Source organism: Myotis myotis, unplaced genomic scaffold, assembly GCF_014108235.1.
Source record: "Myotis myotis isolate mMyoMyo1 unplaced genomic scaffold, mMyoMyo1.p scaffold_m19_p_17, whole genome shotgun sequence".
NCBI lineage: Eukaryota > Metazoa > Chordata > Mammalia > Chiroptera > Vespertilionidae > Myotis > Myotis myotis.
In genome coordinates, this window is record NW_023416321.1 from 5570404 (window position 1) to 5592938 (window position 22535).

The following is a 22535-nucleotide window of genomic DNA, read 5'->3' on the forward strand; positions in this document are numbered from 1 at the left end:
GTAAACAAACTGAAACGAAAATTCAATAGGAATTCAACAAAAAACTCAACCAAAACAAAAGATTTTGGGATGAACAAATTATTTGGTTAACATGCTGGCAGTTTAGACTTTAACATATTCTTGCCTAAATATTTGAGTGTTTCCTTTAAAATATCTTCCTGAAAGGTTTATGATGAAGCCTCATGAATATTCATTGAGCCGGATTCTGCACCATCTAACCCCAAGTTTGACGTAATGGGAATAACCACACAGAGGACTTTTATTATAATATTTTAAATTTTTTATTCTTTTTTTATCTGTTTTTCCAATTTGAACCTCTCTCTTACAGTGTGTTTTAGATCATGATTTTTACAGTATTGTTTTTTTTCATTATGTGTCTGAGACACTGCTTGGTAGATCTGTAACTGAGACTTGCTTTTAGCAGATATGTGCCCTGGTGGTCTTGTTTTGGTATTCATAAATATTACAGCCAGACTTTTAATGGACATTCTAAACGAAAATAGAACTCAACTGCTAAAATTTAATTTTCTGTATAAAATAAAAGAAGTAGCAGGAGACTGGAATGCTGGCTGGGGCTGGGGTTCCTTGGGGGAGCTCCCACAGGCTACATATATATCACCCTGTGTGGCTTTCATTTTCTTGGTGCAAATTGATTTAATGTGTGACATTATTAGATTAATCGTGTCCCTTTAGAAGAAATGATCTTGCCACAGAGACTGTGTCTCACTCTGCTCCACTCTGGCCTTTGTAGTCATTTTTGACCATTAGGAGGAAAATGGGGAAAGAGCTAAGGCTGTATAGCCAGCCATGGCCCCTGCTCTTAGTAAAGGAACGTAACGTTACCCACCTTTGCCCGCGAAAAGGTGAAACATTTGAAAAGCGGTACCTCACGAGCTCAAATAAGGATTCATTGCTTCCTTTTGTTTCCTAGACTGGACTTTATTTCTGTATATTCTATAAGAATACAGTTGAAAATCTTGCCCACTTTCACACTCAATAACTTGAACAGTCCATTCCTCTTAAAAAGTAGGCCTAGGAGAACATTTTTATATCCAGATAAATGCTGATTTGTGTTTTTCTACTAGAAAGATAAATCTATATAATCTGTATTTTGTTTGCCTTGAGAGAGGGTAACCCCAGGGTAAACTCCATTTTTTCTTGCAAAAATGCTCAGCCTCCGGTGCCGGACTGCCTGGGTTCAACTCTCAGGTGTCCCACTAAGCTGAGTAACCTGAGGCAAGTTACTCAACCTCTCTGTGCTTCATCTTTCCTGTTTGTAAAAAGGAAGTAATATGATTACTCTGCTAGATGTCATGAGGATATTATTAAATAAGTTAATATAAGCACAGTACTTGAAAGAACACCCAACACATTGTATAATTATTATTATTATAGAATTTTATTTCATTGATTTTTATGATTTCTTCTATTTTTGAATACACTATTTAAACATAGTTTAGTATTGAAGGCTGCATTAAACTTATCTTACATGCAGATTGTCTGAACTAGTTTAATAAATGACAAGTATTAATCTATTCTAACAATAAAATGACAATGTATATTTAGTAGACAAAATCTGGAATTGTAGTAAATTGCAAAGAAGAAACTAAATTTTAAAATATCCTATAAGTCTACTGAATAAAAGAGCTTTTACTTTTTCGTATATTTATTTCAGCCCCTTTCTCAAATGTTTTATTACATGATTTAAATTATTTTATAGGTCCTAATTTTTTCACTTACATCAAAACTTTCTAAAGTCATTAAATATTCTTAGAAACATGATTTTTAAGGGCTGCATGAAATTTAATGATACGACTACACCAATCATAAACCCAACAAGTAGGTGTTCAGTGTGAGTGAATTTTGAGAAAAAGTTGCAGTTGCAACTTCTAGTGAGAAAATGATGTGACATTATTACCCATGAGCTGAGTCAAATGGGCTGCTTTAACATTAGGTTTCCTTTCTTACAATCCGTACGTAGTCATGAGAACAGAAAGACGTGTTCTCGCTGTCTTCTGGCTCTTCCAATCCTAGGTTCGCAGGCTGCTGGCCGTATAAACGTTTCTCTGCTCCCGGTAGAATTTTATAGTGGGCAGACCTTGCTCATAACAACAGATAGTTACATGCCAAAAGCCAGCACAGTGCTGAAGCGCCTGGGGCTCTGAGTTTCCTCTCTGCCCTTTCAGTTTACAGAAAGAAAGAGTTTCCCATCCATGTGGCTGACCGGTCCTTTATTCTTTAAAACGTAAGCTAAGGATTTGAGCTTTCCTTCTGTTGTCCAGGGTGCCCCATGATCTTTTAAAAAAAAAAATACATTTTATTGATTTCAGAGAGGAAGGAAGAAAGAGAGATAGCAACATCAATGATGAGAAAGAATCATTGATGGGCTACCTCCTGCAGATCCCCTGCTCCAGATTGAACCCGGGCGTGTACCCTCACTAGGACTCGAACCATGACCCCCTGGTTCATGGGCTGACACTCAACCGCTGAGCCACACGAGCCACACCGGCCAGGCCCAATGATCTTTCTTAAGAGCTTCCAAAAGAGCTTTAGGCGAGAGAAAGAGGAAAATACCTTTTCTGAATGTTTATGGCTTTTTAAACTTTATCCTTATTAGGTAGCTACAATGGAGGAATACATTTTCTAGACTCGGCATGTCAGTGTTGTGAGTATCATGCTATCCCGGGAAAATGTGGATTAAAATGCTTGCTTCCTGAAGTACCAGTCGTATAGCAGTCACATGGGACCATGGCTTTGACAGAGCTGGGTGCAACAGGCAAAGGGGTGCTTAGACCTGTTCCTAGAGACGCCCAAGGTGGCCTTACAGATGTGAGTAATGCTCCAGTTGTCCTTGGAGGGGGGTTGTATTGGGTAAGGCATGCAGTGTGGTAACCAGTGCTGCGAACCTGAGGGCCCAATCTATTCAAAGCTTGTCATCCCTGCTAAGTCTAGTGTGGGTGCTCTTGGCTGGGTGCCCGCCCCCACCCCCACCCCAGGTCCTGTACAGGTAAACCAGAGAGCCTGGCTCCCTTCGTTATGAGATATGGAAGATCATCAGAGGTTTTTGTAGGGCCAGTCTTGAAAGTGGTATTATCACTTCTGCCTACATCAAATGAACGCAGGGCCCAGGAGACACAGGTTGTCTGATTCAGAGGTCGGTTTTTCTGCACATACAGGAGACAACTTGGGTTATTGTAAATGCAGTCATACACTTCACATTTCATTCTCAATTTGAGGAGCAAAAACTTAGAATGGAGACCGGATCTTTCTACAGTGAATTGATACCTATTTAACATTTCTGTGTGTTGGGTTTGGGTTCTTTACATATTTATCTGTTTGGAATTCAAGTATGTTTGTGTTTTTAATTTCCTTCATTGGAGAAGAGTTTTAGGTCACTGTCTCTGGATCTAATATGCTGGTGAGAGCCATGTGACTTATACAAGATCTATATGACCTCAAGTGGGTGGACTCTGTGAAGTTTATCTTGAAAGTCCTCGGGGCTTAGTGCTAGATAGCACACAAAGTTGGTCTTAACTGGGCAAATGATTAGTCAACCTAGTGAGGAAGGAAGTGAGGATGGGAGAGCATTTAGTCTCTAGAGAAAATAAAGAAAAGACACACAAAAAAGATGTTGGGGATGTAAATAACTCCTGGGAGGGGAAGCTGCCTGCCCATCAAAGGGCATTTATTTTTTATGATACTTCTTTACTCCAAACTGAAGTAAATGGAATGCAGAGTTCAGTTTAGTTTTTGAGATTATCCAGCGTTCACCTGGGAAGTCTGCTTCTTAACTTCACTATACAATGTTCCTTGGAAGATCTGACAAAAAGGCCCTAGCCAGTTTGGCGCAGTGGATAGAGCATCAGCCTGTGGAATGAAGGTTCCCCAGTTGGATTCCTGTCAAGGGCACATGTCCAGGTTGCGGGCTCGAACCCCAGTGTGGGGCATGCACGAGGCAGCCAATCAATGCCTCTCTCATCATTGATGTTCCTCTCTCTCCCCCTCCCTTCCTCTCAGGAATTGATTTAAAATTGATTTAAAATATATATATATATGACAGAAAGGATCAAGAAGGCCATATGTATAATGCAGATATATTTAATTTTTCTTTCTCCTGGATGGTGTAGCATGTACTTCATGATCTTAGGAGTGAGGGGAGAGTCTAGCTGTCTGTTTTCTGGCCTCTGGGTTTAAAATTGAGGTCCCTCTCATTGCTTTCCCGAAGGGGGATGTCCTGTTTTCTGAGGTGCGCCCTAGGAGGAGGGGGTGAATGGGTAACGTTTCCAAAAGGCAGCAATTCCCTGATAACAGAGAGCAGCATGGACGCGTCTCATTAGCGCAGGCTTCGGAGGTGGCGAATGTGCCGCCAACCTCGTCATCGGGGCCTGCGCCGGCCGGGGTCACCTTGGTTCATGGGTTTTATACATTGGTAGCCTTCTCCTTATTACTTGCCAAACAAACCTTTTTATTTTTGCACACGTTTCTGTTGATGTTGTGGTTTCTGAAATTGGATTCTGGCTCCTGGAGGCCTGAGTTTCCACAGCAACTGGAGGCCTTATCTGCTACCGGCGCTTGGCAGGCAGACAAGCAGGTCTTTGAGTTTACTTTGGATTTTTTTTTTTTTTTTTTTTTTTTTTTTTTTTTTTTTTAAACGTTTTCTTCTTCTCCCCTATTTTTCCTACACCCTGTCATTTAAGCATCACATAATTAATTGCGTACATCCTGTGCCACATGCAATTGCCACCGCTTTGAAGTCCCAATAGATCATTTTATGGAGCAGCGGGTACCATTTGAAACACCGAGAACGCCGGCCGCGGAGGCCTGGCGCCAGGGCCTGGCTGCGTCGGGCCCGCAGACCCTTCTCCAGGTCCGATAAAGGAACCTGGGCACCTTGTGTTTGCTTTTCCGCATTTCCTTTCCACACTGGTCTTCGCAGTATATAGGAAAGACCTCGGACAGGGTCTGTTATTTTTCTCTCCGGAGCTAATTCCTTTCCCAAAAACCAGCATGAACTGCCTCATTTGGTGCTGAGGTGAGGTTTGCCTTTCCGCTTTCAAATTGGAAAGAAAGAAAGAAAAAGAAGAAAAGAAAAGAAGGTCCGATTTAGCATCATGTCACTGGGAGGCTGCTACTGGCCCCGCAGGAGTGGAAAAAGCAGCAGGCACACAAGAAAAAGCTCACGGACCCCCACCCCCTTATTTAGATGCTATTAAAATTTTGTAACAGATGATCTCATCGCCTTCTTAATGTTTGGTTTTTTTTCCTAAAAAATAAATGTAATCATTTGCTTCAGTGAAAAGAACACATTTATTGGAATAAGGTCTCAGAATCTTTATGAAAAAGACTTACTCCCTTTGGAAAACACACGTGTACGTTTTGAGGAAAAGAATAGACTCAACGTTTTTCAAACGTTCATTAGCTTTCACTTTTGTGTCTAGAGAGAAATGTATGAATACATATATATCGCATTGGCCATTGTGGCCTCTTCTTAGGGGAGACACGCCCAAACAATGATCTCTTAGAACAGTGATGGCGAACCTATGACACGTGTGTCAGAGGTGACACGCGAACTCATTTTTTTGGTTGATTTTTCTTTGTTAAATGGCATTTAAATATATAAAATAAATATCAAAAATATAAGTCTTTGTTTTACTATGGTTGCAAATATCAAAACATTTCTATATGTGACATGGCACCAGAGTTCAGTTAGGGTTTTTCAAAATGCTGACATGCCGAGCTCAAAAGGTTTGCCATCACTGTCTTAGAATAAAGGTGAGTGCCATTTACTTAGCAAAATAAGTCTTGGGTGGTATAGACAGAAGTTCAATAGAGCTAGAATTTACTCTTCAGGTCCTCTCTATCTCTGTTTTCACCTTCTTTTTCCTGGTAGCGTCCTCAAACTTTTTTGCTCTATTTCATGCCACAAGCTCACATCATCCCCCTACAGTGATTCCAGGGGTCGAATCTCTCCATTTCCTGAACTTTTTCAAACATTTCCCTGATCCAAACTTATTTGCTCAGTACCCCATTGCCTCAGGGAATTTTTCCTTCCTGCCAGAGCAAATATGAGGAACAAATTCTTACTTAGTAATGTGTGGCCTTGGATCTTATGATGTAGACTTCAGCCCAAACCTTTTTAGCTGACTGATCTGAAGGCTCAAACCACATCCTCCATCCATCCCTTCAACCCTCATCTATCCTTGCAATCTCTTTTATCATCTTTATATCATGTTATGTATTTATTTATGCACTTACGGAATGATTATTTTTTAATTGGATAGTCGATTTAGTCTCCATCACTTCTATAAAATGAAGGAATTTATTCAAAAATGCTCACCCAAGGCATGCAAAAGGTCCTTAGAAACATGAAGATGAATAATTGACTGTAAACTCTTGCCATCAAATGGTTTATTTCCTAGAGAAGAGTAAAGGGGAGTCAGAGGATCATAGAAGCAATGATAATGTGGTTTAAGAAGTGCCAGGGCATAATGTTATGCAAAGTGCCAGGGCATAATGTTTGCAAAGTGTATGGAGTCTTGGGAGATCAGGAAAAGCTTTCAGGTGAATACGATATCTAAGCAGAAACAGAAAATGCAAATAATAATGACCCAGATAAAGTTTGGGGAAGGAGTTTCAGGTGGAAGGACTAGCAATTCTCAAGGCCCAATCCCCAACGTAGGGAGAATAGAATATCCTGGGAATATTTGAATTAGCTCTGAATGGCTGGGACAGATAGTGTAGAAAAGAGGGAAATAAATGAGGCAATGAACTAGGTGATGCGGTCCTCCGATGCTATACTATAGGGACCGCTAAATCTGTTAAGCAAGGAAAAAACGTGATCAGGATTTTATATTGGAGATTAATAATAAAAGAGTGCTTAGCAGAAGAGCTTTTTAGAAGCACAGAAAAGAATGAGGGGTGATAGGAACACCATCTAGGAGAGCCAAGATGGAGGTAAGAGTCAATTAGCAAAGTGTCTTTGGGGAAAGGAAGAAGTATATAAATGTGAAGAATGACTTAGGAGGTATAATGATACTCATTAGATAGGAGAGAACATGTAATCTTATGGCTTAGAATTCTGGTTAGATGGTGTCTATTTCCATTAGGGATTCTTTCAAGAACCATATTAGATAATGCATACTATTTTTTGAATTAAACAACACTAGAATGTAAGGAAAAACGGTATAGAACCATTTATACAGTGAGACTACCATTATGTTAATGAGAGATTATTATTTTTTTGGTCAAGATTTAGGAAGCAGATGCAACATTGGGAAAGGCCATTTTGATAGGAAGATGTGTTCATAGGACCTTTCTCAAGTTAATATAGATATGTGATTCCTAAGTAATGTGCAAAACCAGTTATCTGCATTTTAATATTTAGGCTTGTTCCATCACTTTACACCCCAGAGATGGTATAAAGTTTTAGCATCAGATTATATCAATTATAAAATGGATAACAGACTTACAGTGGGGCCTTGACTTACGAGTGTCCCGACTAATGAGTTTTTTGAGGTACCAGCTGTCTCTCGGCCGATTTTTTGCATTGAGTTGATAGAGTAATTTGAGTTAACGAGCTCCTTAACGAGCTTGGTTTCGGAACGAATTAAACTCGTAAGTCAAGGCCCCACTGTATAGGGGGGAAAAAAACACATGTATTTGAACTTAGGTGACCAAACTGGACTCTGAAAATGGGAAGCATGCTATGAATAGTAACACCAGAGCCATTGGTATAGACGCAGTTGCATATATGATCACCCTCCTGGGAGGTCTTCATTGCGTATAAAATGAGTTAACATTTTAAAGTTGCTTGACCTCTGCAATGGCTAATTTTATGTGTCAACTTGACTGGGCCATGAGGTGCCCAGATATTTGGTTAGACATTTCGGGTGTGTCTATGAGCGTGTTTTGGACAAAGTTAACATTGGAATCAGTAGACTGAGCAGAACAGATTGCTCTGCCCAGTGTGGGCAGACCTCAGCCAGTCCATTAAGACCTGAATGGAATAAAAGGCTGAGGGAGAAGGAATTCTCCTTCTCTGCCTGAGTGTCTTTGAGCTGGGACATTAATCTTCATCTGCCTTTGGACTTGGACTTGGACTTGGACTTGGACTTGGATTGGAACCTACACCATCAGCGGTCCTGCTTCCCAGGCCTTTGGACTCCAATTGGAGCCCATTAGCTCTCCTGGGTTGGAATTCCTCAGCCTCCATAATTGCATGAGCTAATTCCTTATAATAAATCTCTTTCTATACACCCCATTGATCCTGTTTCTTTGGAGAAGCCTAGCTAATGCAACATCCTACCTGGTACCTAGGAAGTACTCAATCAATGTTACATAAATTAAAATTGCTGCCACAGAATACCTGCATCTTTTCCAGATATAATTCTGAGAGTAAAATCACAGAGTCACAGAATAGATGTGTATTTCTGGAAATGGATAAGAAGTTTTATAATTTAATCATACCATTCTAAATCACTGCATGAAAGTTTCAATGTCTCCATACCCTGGCCATGCTTTGTTTAGTCAGTCTTAAATTTAGTGATTCTGATATGTGTATAAAATTGCCTCAATGTTGTTTTAATTTGCATTTCCCTATGTTGGTTACTTTTATATGTTCATCGGTTATTCCAATAACTTCTGGGATAAAGTCATTGGCTTTGGAATTAAACAGATTGGGATCAACACTCTGCCTTTGATGCTCTCATCTGGAAAACAAGAATAGTACTTGTCTCTATCTCATAGAGTTTGTGTTGGAATGAAAGGAACCTACTAAGTGACATTATGAACTTAGTAGATACCTGACACATGAAAATGACCCAACCAACACTAAGAACCACAGATAACATATATTTTAAGACATAGGAATGCCGCTAAACAGAAACCCCATGTAGATAATTTTTGAAAAAGATGTTAATGACTTGCATTTGTTCTTTATTTACAGAAATACAAATGGCTTTACATAAGTCAGATAGACTACCTGAGTCTGCCTCCCAGAATCACTACTTCCTGGTTGCTTAACTTTGAGGAAACAGATAGAACCTAGCCCATAAGGTTGTAAGAATCAAATGAAGTGATCCTATAAAGCATTTCAAAAAAAGCTTACCTTTCGGTTATTATAGTAGATGCTTACCGCATTCTCACTATTATGTACCAGCATTCTTACTATTATATACCAAGCGCAGTGCTAAGTATCAGAGCTTCACTGTTGAACAAGGTTTCATCCTCTTTACACAGTTGAGTTATTCTTTTTACTATATTTTTTATTGAATTTATTGGGGTAACGTTAGATAGAGCGTGGATGTGGACACAGAACCATGGATAGGTTCTCTTTATTGGAACTCTGCCTTCCTTTGCTTTGTTCAGTTAAAACTAATGTGTAAAGAGAGGAAAAATATCCTGTACTATTTAATAAACATGAACTATGTACCTAAGACTACCCTAGATTTTTATATGAATTTTCTTATCCTTGCAACAACCATAAGAGGCAGATTGCATTCTCTTCTTTGCACAGATGGTCAGGGGGATGAAATCGCTTGCCCAAGATGACAACTAAAAGGCAGGAGAGCTCATATTAGCGCTGATATCTATATGGTATTAAATTCTTTTTCTTACCACTCTCCTGACTACTTCTTTAAAATCTAAGGCCTGGATAGCACAGAAATAAGAGAACAGATTATGCCCCAATATAGGTTGGCTATGCTTTTCCCATACTTCAGCAAAAGCCATTCATACCAAGCAACAAGTACATGTGAATTACTTCATTTACTGGATGCATCGTGTGTGTGTGTGTGTGTGTGTGTGTGTGTGTGTGTGTGTGTTATAACATACACATTTGTGAACTTTCCAACCACTTAGTAAGATCAGTAGTACAAGATATATCAGTGAAATTCAGTTTTATTAGCTATGGCATCTGGATGTTTAGCACGTGGCAATATGTTTCTCACAAAATGTAACTTATAATCTGAACATTATAACTACACAACACACATCGTTGTCATAATTTTTTCCCCAGCAGGAGTCCATATCCCATTTCTTTCAGTGGGTCTGTTTTTATTTCTATTTCCACCCCAGCTTCACTTGTCTCTAGCAACACCTCTTTTTTTTTTTTAAACAAAACCTGGAAATATGGGGTGTTATCCTGAGGCTGAAATAGTCCATATTTTTCTTCCATGAAACCGTGATTGGCAACAGTCAGCGATTGTCTCTCTTTTCCAACTGCAGCCTGGAGCCAGGATCAAAATATTCATGAATAATTCACCAATAATTAAATTCTTTAGGTTTTGTTCTGAGTCACAGGAGCAAAGTCATGTCAGTCTCCTTATGGATTAGATTATCCGTAAAGGTTATGAGTTAAGCAGTCTCTTTTTCCGCTGTGATTCCTTGTATGTGTGGGCCGATAGGACTGGGCTGCACTGGGCCTGTGTTTTCTCTGTAAATAAAAGCCTACAAAATTTCAACAAGTCAGCCCTTGTGTGCCACACGAAGAGATTGATGACAAACCACACGATTTCCCCCCTTAATACAACAGTTCGCAATCACAAATGCACTTTCTCAAAACATCGATTCACTTTTCATCCAAACCTTATGAGATGTTAGGTGAGCCAGTTATCTCCATAAAGAGCGCAGCCACCACATAGCAGAACGGTCCGTGTAAATTTTCCTTCTTTTAAAAACCTTCCAATAGGGAGAAAATTTTCAGAATAAATTCATTCTTTTACTATTTTTGCTTTACAGCAACACATCGGCCAAGGATCTACCCGAATATGCCTTAGGACATGCATGTCTATTTGTAGTGTGTCTCTTCAGAATCACACAGAGAGAACAACAAAAGCAAAGACGGAGAGTTTAAAAGAGAAAAGAAAAGTAAAAATGTAGAATATATAAGTATAAAATTCAGAATATCAAGTTTGAAAGGGATTGACATCTCTTCTTGGACAAGAGGGACTTTTTGTATTGTCAGACATAAGCAGCTGCAATAGCATGCTCTGCCTGGTAGCCACTCCTGTGTTTATAAAAATGACATACGTTCTTATCAGGTCATTTGACCTCTACCCAACCCGCCTATTCGCTGACTCGACCAGTGCTTTTACGGATTGACAAACTGTCAACAAAGTCACATTTTAAAACTTTTGCTGGATCCCTTTCGCCCTTATTTTCTGTTCCTGATTGGGTTTGTGATGATCTGTGTCTATAAGCTACCTTTGGAGTGAATTAGGCTGCATGTTGCTTCCTATCCAAACACTGTCCCTCACTGTCCTGCCAAGCTTCCCAAATGTTCACTCTTGGTCACTGTCTTTTTGACTTAGGCTTTGCCACCAAAAGTTGGGGGAGGGGGGTAGCAGAAGAGTTCCATTAATATCCCAGCTTGGATTTAATGTCTGATTAGTTAAATATGAGGAAAGCAGAACACTTCTTTAATGTAAAAATATAGGAAAAGATACTCTGATTAGAGAACTATGGTTCTGCAATTTGAAAAAGCCTAAAGACTCTAACAGTTAATGGAGCCATGATAGAGACTTCAGATGATGTTAATGTAGATATAGATGAATTCATAGACATAGAAAGTATATGGATGAGGATGAAGGGGTTGTGGGAGGTGGTGATGAGAAAGTGGCTGATATTAGCAACTCTAACATTTTCTTCTCAGTAAGGACTCTAAAAGGAATCTAGGAAATTTGAAAATACATTTATTTACTTTGCTCACCTGCCCGATCTATTACATAGAGTTAGATTTTTATTATAAGCAAACACATCATGAAAGTATTAGTGTTTTTCTGAGTTGTACCTACTATGATTGGTTTAGAAAGATTTCCCTGTGGTCTGTTGCATTGTCTTCCAATTCAAATCTAAATGAATATTTCACAGAATGACTTTTCCTGCAATATTTTTTAAAAAATTGAAACCGAATCACTTACTTCCTATTTCTTAAAATGTACCAACATTTTGAACGTATTGAGGAAAATGCTATGTGTTCCACAGAAAACCAGAAATAGTATTTAATGTCTAAGGAAATGCATTATATTTTCCATAAAGCTGCTCTTTTCTTATAAACTCATGGCTTATTAATGGAAAGGTCATACATGTCAGAGCCTTACTTCCTGGTTTTAAATGCTGAATTCACCATGTACTAGTTAGTAGTGTTATACCGGGCAAGTGGTGTAATTTCATGTGTCTCAGTTTCCTAGTGTAAAAAGGGGGATACTGATATTTCCAATTTCATAGGAACCACTATTACAATTAACTGAGCTAATATTTGTAAATTACATGCCATAGCCCCTGCTACATAGCGAGGGCTATTTAAGAATGTGTTAAATAAATTGCATTATCTTCTAGGTTCGCCGAGCTAAAAACTGCAAGCCTGACCATGTTTTCTAGACTCTTTTTTCTGAATTATCTTCCATATCTAGCCATCCTCATATTCCCCATTTACTTCTGTTGCCTTATTGTAGACTCTACCATTTCTCACCAGCAGCATTAACATCCTCTTCTAATAAATCTCTCATCTCCAACCTCACCCACACCAAACTTGAACAATCCTGATGTCATCTCTCTACAAGAAATAGTAAATCTCTTCCAATCATGAGTAATTTTGCCTTGATTGACTTCCCCTTCCTTCCCCATTTGGCATAGTGAATTGTTTCTGTACCTTCACATACGACTTTTGGGCTGAAGGAAATCCCCTTTTTTTCTGTGCTTATGAGCCTTACAACAAAAGCTTCCATCCTTTCAAATGTACTGGGCTTCTATACCCCCTTCTGGCTCTTAGGATGAGTGAGGTCTTTGTTGATTGGTGAGCTGATGACAAGGATGACTGCGTGAGCACAGCCTCTTTCTCTCAGCAGACAGGCCATAAATTAATTCTCCAGAGAAATCTGACCAACAAATATGCATAAAGAGATTTATTATGAGTATTCATCTCGCATACTCAGGGAGGCTGAGAAATCCCCAAATCTGTTGTCTGTAAGCTGGAGACTCAGGAAAACCAATGGTGTAATTACAGTCCAAGACCAAAGACCTGAGAACCAGGGGAGCTGGTGGTGTAGGTCTGAGTTCAAGGTAGACCATTGTCCCAGCTCAAGCAGGTAGGCAGGTAGGGAATGAGTCCCCTTCCTCTGTTTTTGTTCTACTTGAATTGGATGATACCACCCACATTGGTGAGGGCTTAATTCATGAGTCCACCAATTCAAATGCTCATCTAGTTTGGAAACACCCTAATAGACACACCAGAAAGTATGTTTAATCACCCCCTCCCCCCCCCCCCGGTGCAGTCAGCTTGACAAATAAAATTAACCACCACATGTCCCTTTGAGGAGAGTTCCATTCTTCTCTACTTGTTCCACTTGGGCATATGGGAGTTTAATTCATGAGGAAAGATGCAGAGCCTTAATGTTGGCTGCCAGTTTAGGCTGACTTTTGCAATCCCATCTTAATGATAATAGAACTGATATTTAGAGTTCTATTTAATATCTGAATTGATTTTTCAATTTATTTACAATCCAGAAGGATTAGAATCTCCAAAAGCCAATAATAATGGTATATCCCAACTAATTTATGAGAACTTTGGCTTCTTAAAGAAATTAGAGCAAGAAACCTTGCTTACTGCTTAAAGCTGATTACATTTTCAGTCCAAGATTTCTTGCTCAACCTTAGCACTTTTGAGACATTCGGGGTTGGATAACTTTCTGCTATGTGAAGCTACCCTGTGTTGGAAGATGTTCAGTAGCACCCTTGACCTTTACCCATTAGATTCCAGTAGCACTTCTTCAGATGAGACAGTAAAAAAATATCTCCAACCATTGCCAAATGTCCCCTTGGGGCAAAATTGCATTGGTTAAGTGCCCCTGTTTTAGTCTAAGTACCTAGGGAGCTGCAAGAGAAAATGAAACAAGCAGAAAAGATATGACCATGGCAGAAATGTGGAGACATACCAGATCCCTTAGGTCAGTGGTTCTCAACCTTCTGGCCCTTTAAATACAGTTCCTCATGTTGTGACCCCCAACCATAAAATTATTTTCATTGCTACTTCATAACTGTAATTTTGCTACTGTTTTTGAATCGTAATGTAAATATCTGATATGCAGGATGGTCTTAGGCGACCCCTGTGAAAGGGTCGTTCGACCCCCAAAGGGGTCGCGACCCACAGGTTGAGAACCGCTGCCTTAGGTCATAGAACTATTTTGATGTCTCCAGGCTTGGATAACACAAGAGAGTCGCTGGAATTTTCCCTGTAGTCACTGGGAGTTTCTTCTCATGTAGTAAAGGAATAATAGGTGGCCTGTCATTCCTGGGGATTCCTTACAACTTTAAAAGGTGCTATAGAAACGTGTCCACTCCTCTGCCCTTAACCTCTGTCTTCTTAATAATGTCTTCTTTAAACTGGGTAACCCCCATATCATCTAATACTGCACGAACTTGGAAATTTATTTAACTCTCATCCACAAAATGTGTATTATAATACTGACCCACACCAAATGACTTCCATGAGATTGAAAATCGTAATACAAGTCTGCAGCTAGGTGCTTGGGACATGGGAAGCATTTAGCATCTGTTATCGTTCTTACTCTTATGTGTGCAAATACCACACACTTGTGGCTACATGTATGAGTAATGATAAATGGGAGGCAGATCCTCATAACTGTAGCACCCAAGATGATTTTTACCCAAGACAATGCTGTGGTATCTGTATTTTGCTTTTACACAAAAACACACAGGAAATGTCGACACTGGAGTGTACAACCATTCTGTCTAAATCAGTGATTCTCAACCAGGCTGGTTTTGGCTCCCTGCCCCCACCTCTGAGACATTTGGCAATGTTTGGTGACATTTTTGGTTGATCCAACTGGGAAGGGGTGGGGAATGTTATTAGTATGTACTGAGTAGAGGCCAAGGATTCCACTAATTTTTTTTTCAGAGAAAGTAAGGGAAAGGGGGGGAGAGAGAGAGAGAGAGAGAGAGAGAGAGAGAGAGAGATCAATGATGAGAGAGAATCATTGATCAGCTGCCTCCTGCACGCCCCCGTCCCTGGATGGAGCCCGCAAACCCAGGCATGTGCCCTGACCAGGAATCAAACCATGACCTCCTGATTCTTAAGTCGACACTCAACCACTGAGCCAGGCCAATGCTCATGCACTAAGATTTCTAAATGCACAGGATAAACCTAAATGCATAGGGAAGGGTGATCACATCCAATATGTGAATCGTTCTTAGGTTGAGAAACCCTGGTCTATTAATGTGAGTTTCACAGGCACCAATAAACAGTCTCCAGGAAGTCACATCATGAATTCTGCTTCCTTATCTGCCATTTTATCTTTCTCATCCTCACTTAGGCTTTATTCATGATATGCTGTGAATATCAAGCTACCAGCTAGGTGTCCAATCATGTTCAGCTGTTTATGACCTTCAGAGATGGTTTTTCTTTTGAATACGTTCTCAAAATGATTTTGCCGATTTTAAAAAATAATTTAAGGAATGAATGAATTTTGTGTAGGCCCTGAATCTATTTCAGTCCAAAAATTCATCTTTGGTTTCTCCCCCTGAAATTGCTTTGTGTCTCATGTTCTCAGATGTTGGAGCCCAGTGCTGTGAACTAATAAGCATGCCAGTGTTTCAAAGAAGTGTGACTGTAATTGACCATATTTCAGAAACTGAAGCCCTCTATTGCCAACTGTGGTTTCATGCGGGATCCCACCTGCAGACGGTCTTGTTATTGTGGGAGAACCTCATAAGAACGGCAACGGGACAAGGTTCCTGCATCAACTTCCTGGGGAATGCTGACGGGAATCCAAGGAAGGGAAGGTCTGTGTTGTGCTTCTTTTTTCCCCCACTGAATAGAAGGGAGACTGAAAAGCAATAAAGCACAAGGCATTTCCTACAGGTAGCCTTAAATCATTCAACACCAAGGCCTTCAGGGAGCCAGCCGGTTCCTCTTTCCTCTCCAGAATGAGCTTTCTGGCCAAATGCACCTCCTTCAGCCCCCAGTGTCTTCACCTGGCTCTCCGAGGGCTTTCATCCAGACGTGTCCTGGCACAACAGGATCCTCGCTCCTTCAGAAATGGGTCTTGACCCATGCATCACATTCAAAGACTTTTTCAATTGCTCCCCGGTGGCGGAGGCTGAGGGCTCTGTTTTGCTTGTGATAATGTGCTAATCTCCAAGACCCCACATAAATCCTCTTCTTGCATTGTCATTTGTCAAAGTCGCAATATGGGGCTGGAGAAAGAAGAGAGAGAAGGGGAAGGGAGTTGGGGTGGGGGGGAGGTAGAGTAATGACAGAAAGAAAACTTGGCCTTGGTTTTGTTTTCCCTCGTGCGGGACTTCCCTCCCTTCTTTCTAATCTGTAAAACATCTGACATGGAGGCCACTGCAAACACAAATAAATAAATACTTCTCCGTGACTCTCCCTGGTGGAGTATTTGGTTTTTTTGTTGTGTATTTTTTTTTTTGGGGGGGGGTCCATATTTGAGACAGAAAGTTAAATATAAGTAGTAATAAAGATAATTTACACCAAAGTTCCAAAATGAAAGCATGAAGCTTTGTGAACTTGCCTATGACACATTTTCACTACTTGTTCCAATAATATCAAGTTTGAGAGTTATGTGGTGGTACTAGTATATTCCATCAGCAGCAATTGGACCAATTTGATGTCACAAATAAGACTCTAGCCCAGCCAGTGTGGTTCAGTGGTTGAGCATCGACCTATGAACCAGGAGGTCACATTTCAAATCTAGGTCAGGGTACATCCCTGGGTTGCGGGCTCGATCCTCCAATGTGGGGCATGCAAGAGGCAGCCAATCAATGATCCTCTCTCATTGTTGATGTTTCTATCTCTCTCTGCCTCTCCCTTCCTCTCAGAAATCAATAATAATAAAATAATAAATAATAAGGCTCTAACCTCTGGAGCTTTCCTTATGAATGCTTTTCAAGATTTTCCTGGTTTTGCTACAGCAAAAAAGTTTAGGGCAATAATACTAAACAAGGTAGTTTTTTTCTGCCATTGGTATTAACATGGAGAAAAAGAAAAAATGTGAAATTGTTGTTGTTTTAAGAGTTTTATTGAGGCATAATTTACCTACCATAAAATTCACTCATATTAAGTGTACAATTCTGTGATTTTTTTAAAATACATTTACCAAGTTATGGAAACATCATTGCAGTCCAATTTTAGAACTTTTCCGGCATCAGAATGAAATCCCTGGTGGTCATTTTCAGTGGCTCGCCCTTCCCAAGACCAGTCCTAGGCAACCGGTAATCTACTTTCCTTCCCCATAGACATGAATTTGCCGGATATTTCATAGACATGGAATCACACCTCATAGAGCCTTTTGTGTCTGGCTTCTTTCACTTAGCACAATGGTTTGGAAGTTCACCTATGCAAGTGTGTAGCAGGACTCTATTCCCTTCTTATTAACGGATAGTATTGCATTGTAATACCACATTTTGCTTATCCATTCATCAGTAGATGGACATTTACCATGAAATTGTTTTGGAAAATATTAGCAATGGCAGTGTGTCAACACGATATTAAATTAGAGAGCTTGTTTAAAAAAGAGCGTATTCAGCCTCAGAGGCAAAAATCGTTTACCGTAGAAGCCAGCCAACCCTTACTCCAAGTGCTTTGTCTGTGGGTGGAGGCTTCTCTGAATATACACCTCCAAGAAACCAAAAATACTGAATATAGTCCAGCGCACAGTGAAAAGTGAGGGAGTTCCAGAACTTAGCTCATGGCAAAATTTCACTGATACAACCAATACCTGCTTGGCCAGTTTCACCATTTTCTCTTACTTTCCTGGGAGCTCTGGGGCTACAAGAGAAGGAATTGGAAACTCATCATCAAGTCTAAAACCAACCTGATGGGACTTAGGAGGCTCCAGGCTCAAGACATCATTTTTAGCACACTCTGAGTTAGTTCCGTACATGAGTGGTCAAACCAGAAGGAAAGTTTGTCGGTCTTTCTGCCAACAAATATGGGGATAAAACCAGTCCACCCTGGTTCCTGAAACAGAACTTCCAACAGTATAAAAGTGATCCTCGTGGGTATCGGCGTCTTTGTTGTTAATGTTACGTTGATTCTTGGTGATGATATGCACCGAGAACTCTTCGTGGTAATTCCCATGCATGTATGTACTTTTCATCCAATTGTCCTGATTTTATTGATGAGAAAACTAAGATTCAAGGGGAGACGTTAAATCAGTTCCCTCATGTGATAGAATTAGTCAGGGATGGAAATTGAATTTAAATATATATCTGTTATGCTCCAAAGATATGCTCCTTTCTTCAAGTTCCTAGAAAGACTAAAACAAAGGCTATTAGAGCAGTACACTGCCCAGGACACATACACACACACACACACACACACACACACACACACACACACACACACAGGCTTAGTTTGTAACAAGAAAAATTTAAAACAGACCAAAGGGAGACATTTCTAACATGGAGAAAATGCGCACACTGAAAGACAGTTTGCCTTCTAAACCTTGGGAATCAAGTTATTATTTTAATGGACTGTGCTGGTTTAAGAATATCATCTCATTGGGATGGTGTGTCCCAAAGACACAAAGATGCGAAGATGATTCTATGTCTCTTTCCCTTCGTAAATTCATATAACCAGTGGGTTAGCAATGGAATCCTTTTCCATTTTTCACTTAATGGGACGTTATTTGATGTCAAAGTGACACTGAGCATTGAAGTCCAAAGAAAAGGAATGCAACCTAATTGGCTGAACAGGCAAGAATCGAAGTTGCCCTAATATCATGATCCTTGGAAATAGTTCTGACCTGAATCCCCAGTGCTCCTGCTGGCACATACAAGGATGACCTTTCATAGGAACATCAAGAGTGTGACATGCTCCCGGCCAGTGTGGCTCAGTGGCTGAGTGTCAACCTCTGAACCATGAGGTCACGGTTTCATTCCTGGTCAGGACACATTTTGCAGGCTCAATCCCCAGTAAGGGCATACAGGAAGCAGCCAATCAATGAGTCCCTCTCATCATTGATGTTTTAATCTCTCTACCTTCCTCTCTGAAATTAATAAATATATATGACCTTCATATATATTTATTTGCCACTGCAAAGTCAGATTAGCCAGGGTTATCTCTCTTCCTTTCTGATATGGAGTTTTATGAAAGTTGGAAAAGTATAAGAAAGACCTTCTATTTAATTTAATGGTCTCTATCAGCTCTTTTTACACTCACCAGCCTGGAGGAAATTTTTTGGTAGTACAGAAATTGGCTCCAGTCTAGTTCAAAACCAGCCTTTTATTGCTGGTCAGCTGCAGTTATAATGTACCATTGAGTGTGAAGTGCCGTCTTGTTTTGATAAGGAAACCTGTGAAGCTGCTATTTAAGTCTCTCCCTGTGTCTCCTCCTTAAGTACTGCTCAACGCATCATGTTACCACGTTGAAAACCCAGTTTGTAAAACATAATTTCATTTCAACCATTAAATGGATGTTGTGGTCACCCGCGCTGGCAGTCCTGGAACTTCCAATAATGAACAAAAGGCAGCACAAAGCTCTGAACTCGCTAATCGAGGCATTAACGTCTCTCCTGCAGGAACCTTTGTTGCATGCTGTCATTCGATAGATGGCTGCTGTGCACATAAATGTGATGTTTTATGTGGGTTAGTTCCTCCCTGTTGAGGAAACTCAGCTCCATTTTCAAATGCTGAACAACCGCGGGAGCTTGCTCACCCGAGCTGAGCACGTGGTATCTTCCATCTCGGCGTGAAATCGAGCCCCTGCAATGGGGACTTGCCACGGATCAGCTTGGCTGCGACCAGCCCTGCCTTTGGCATCGTTTTCCAGTGGCCCGTGTGCCAATTAGACTTTTACCTCAGGTAACTCTTCAAAAGAAGAGCCTAATCATGCTAATGGGATGGGCGACATCTTAGGGGAAAAAATAACCAAATTAAAGTTGATTTTAACCTGCAATGAAAAACAAGCCATGGGGTGTTTCCATGCGAAACCTTGGATGCCATACAATGGATGGAGGGAAAACAACTGAAAACAGGAGAGGAAAAGGGGAGGAGGGAAGAAAGTTTGCTGGAGTCATTTTTGGCCAAAGTCTGCTTCTAACTAAAGGTTCATGGAACGGGTTTAGGATTTCATAACGCTGCTGACGATTAGCCACACTGGTGTTGGGCGCTCGAGCGGAGCCTGAGAAAGACTCCTTCCTTCTGTCCCTCAGCCCATCTCGAAGGTCAAGTCATCATGTGGACAGTGTTTGCAAAAAAACTCACGTCCCATTTCAGCTGTATTGTTTGTTTGTTTGGTGTGTGTGTGTGTGTGTGTGTGTGTGTGTGTGTGTGTGTGTTTTGTCCTAATAAATAAATCATTTACTCTGGGGCCAGGAGCCTGACGAAAGAGACAGAAATCCAGTGTTCATGTCTACAGTTATATCTGCGTGGTCATTTGAAAAAATAGCTTTTAACAGAAAGACATGGAAGCAAAAGATTGACAGAAGGAAGGGGGGTGGGGAGAGAGAGCAAAGGAGGAGGAGGAAGAAGAAAGTAAGATGGGAAGAGAAAAAAGGAGAAAGAGAAAGGGAAGGAGGAAGAGAATGAGTAAAATATGGAAAAGAATACAACATCAGTACCATTTTTTGAGTCAGAGTGTTTTGTTTGCTTGTGCTTCCTTTTTGTCCTTCACTTTGATTGCTGTGTGACTAGGAGGAGGAGTCTGAGACATTCTTCCCTCTTTTGTAGAATACAGGGTGCCAGTACCTTCTGTCCAATGACTAATCTGTACAATCCATGTCTTCCCCATGGGCTCCTTGGGGTATCTTTCTTCAGGTTCTCCGTTTGACTCTTCTAAGTGAGCATAAGCTTTACTTTTCAGAACTCCCGGCCCCATTGTACCAACGCCCCATTCCTGATGTGGGTTCTCCACATGGACCCTCCGTCTGTGTTGTTGCTGTGGGGAGTGTGCGTGGCTGTATGGGAGCTGCCTTCACTTCTGGGCCATGGTGTGGGAAACATGCTGTTTCTTTAAAAATCAGCAGGCGTCTGCAGTAAACCCTGGAGAGCCCTTCTCGTGGAGCGGGTTAGCGCAGCCGGGAATCCACTGTGGGAGGCTTTGCTTGGCTGTGGTCTTTCTTGATATGATTAGCATGGAGACCTCTTGCTTTCGTTGCGCATCTGCACATCTGTGCTCACTGCTGATTCCCCACTGAAGTCAGGCCCGATGAAGGATGGCTCTCCAAAGGTTCATAAGTTTGATGTGCACAGCTGTTCCATGTTCAGATATCCATCAGGACTTCTCTGGCTTGGAAATCAGGTTAGAAACGCCATGAGACCATGTTCTCTTGAGAGATTTCTCTCCAGCTCCACCTCCAGCTCCCCCCTCCCCCTTCCTCTCCCCCTCCCCCTTTTCCTCCTTCTCCCCCTCTCTCTTTTTCTACCTCTGTCTCCATCTCTCTCTATCTCTCTGTTTTCAGAAAAGCTGGAAATAAATTACAATAAAGCTCTCTTATCTCTCCTGCTTTCATTTGATTGCAGTTATTCTACGAAGACCTTTGTTGAGAAATTTAGCTTGATTATAAAGGGTAGAGATCACTAAATGCCCTCCAAGGACTGACCTTGACTTTTATTCTACTCATTTCTGCATCACATGAGTCATGGAAGAAGAGACCATGGAAACAGGGCGAATGGTTTCTAAGCTGAGGACACAGTGGGCAGACTCGTGTATGTGGTAAACTCAGGACAAGCAGCTCACATTGACGGGAAGAGACAAATGATCCCATTTCCAATATAAATCAGGTCCCTACACTTCACCCCTGCTGGGATTGCACTTCCTGGCATGTTTACATGGGTTATATACCAAGCTGGGTGGTTCTTGCCCTGTCAAACTGCCAAGTCTAAGTAATCTGCACAGCTTCTCTTTCCAAATGAGACATCTCCTTTGGGCCTTTCTTCTTCTTGGTGTCATTTCAATAAATATGTTGTGATCATGAACATATACAAATTTACATAGGCCACATGGTAAGCATAGTTAGTATGCCTTTTATGCTGCTTTATTAGATGTGAAAGTTGATACTGTAAGTAAAAATTAAGATAACTCATTTTGAAAAACTATATGTTTTTATTATGGACTATGAATCATATGGAGAAGAAAGATTTGAAAGCAAATATTTTATCACACTGCTTTATTGAATGATTTACTTTAATTCTACTCAGATCCAGGGACACTAGGAATCTACGCTTCTTTATTAGTTTACTATAGTAAAAAATAAGGCATAACTGATGAGGAATTGTTTAGAAGTTAAATAAAATATTAAATTACATTGGTATAAGAAAATTTAAAATGCTATAGAAAAAAAAGTATTGGCTTTACTTTTTTTGCAGATATAAATACTGTAAATTTAGCTTATAAACAAAGACAAGACCCTTATTCCGAAATAATCAGTTAGCTTGGACAATACAATGGAAGAGCAAGTCTTGATTTTGCTAGGTTGTCAAGATGTGCCCTTCTCATTGTATTATCGAAGCTTTAACTTTCAAATATCTTAACTAAAAACAAGAAATCAGCTGATGGT